Here is a 1,117-nt window from a genome sequence, read left to right on the forward strand (position 1 = left end):
AATTACAATTATAATAAACTAATTTGATCACATTTTGTATGTATAGTGAATGACTAATTAATTAACATGTCTTGACATTGTTAAAAATTTAGGGTAAGAGTGTTGATGGTCCTAGTAAAGATTCCTTGGCCCCATTTTATGTCCCGTCAATGAGTTGAGAGGTATGTATCGATTTGATCATTGAAATTAATACATATATTTGTTAAGTAATCATATGAAGGATTGACAAAAAAATTATCCATCTACATTAGTTCTTTACTGGACCATCAACATTCACAAGGGACTCTGAGCCTAGGCATGATAGAGCTTTGTAGATGTACATTTGTTTCTCATTTGATTATATTATATTCTATACAAAGTATGTAAATTGTATTATATGGTTTGTAGTTGTTGATGTCCAAGATTCCTCCTCATCTTTGCTAGTCCATCAATTGTGGAGTTGCTACCACAATGGCTAGATCAGATCCATTAACCGAGGTATGAAAGAGTTTTCATAGTTTTAGTTATTTATAATAGTTAGTACTAAAATTTCAAATGGTATTTATGACTATGATTGAGTGATTATATTGATTGAATTTTTGTAGGGCCTTGTTACTGTTGATCATCTACGAGCCTTTGAGGTGGATGTAGAAAGTGACTATTTGATGATGGTAAGAATATAATTAAATTTGTGTGTACATATATTTGATTTTAATGTATAATAATTATTGATTCATAAACACTTTGTTTGTATCAACTCCAGTTAGAGAGGAGCCTAAACAAGAGGATGATTGAATGTGTGAGTAAGACTCCATCATCCTCATCATCTCCATCCATGCAACAACCGAAGACCTCTAGGGATTTGACTCCTTCCCCTCATGGGAAGGAGAAGATATAGAGATGAACACACATGTATAGACATTAGTGGACATATATCTTGAGTTTTATGTTAGTGGACATATTCGACATAAATTTGATGTATATGTGATATTTTATATTTGATGTATGATATATATATGATGCATGACATTATTAGACTTACAAATTTGATGCATCAGTTTGTTCATGTATGACATTATTGGTTATCATAATATATATCTTTATTTTCTTATTTACGTTTTAAGTATTTCATGTATTT

The sequence above is a fragment of the Cupressus sempervirens genome, chromosome 1 (assembly GCF_028749045.1).
Source record: "Cupressus sempervirens isolate cs-2001-9-10 chromosome 1, ASM2874904v1, whole genome shotgun sequence".
Taxonomy (NCBI): domain Eukaryota; kingdom Viridiplantae; phylum Streptophyta; class Pinopsida; order Cupressales; family Cupressaceae; genus Cupressus; species Cupressus sempervirens.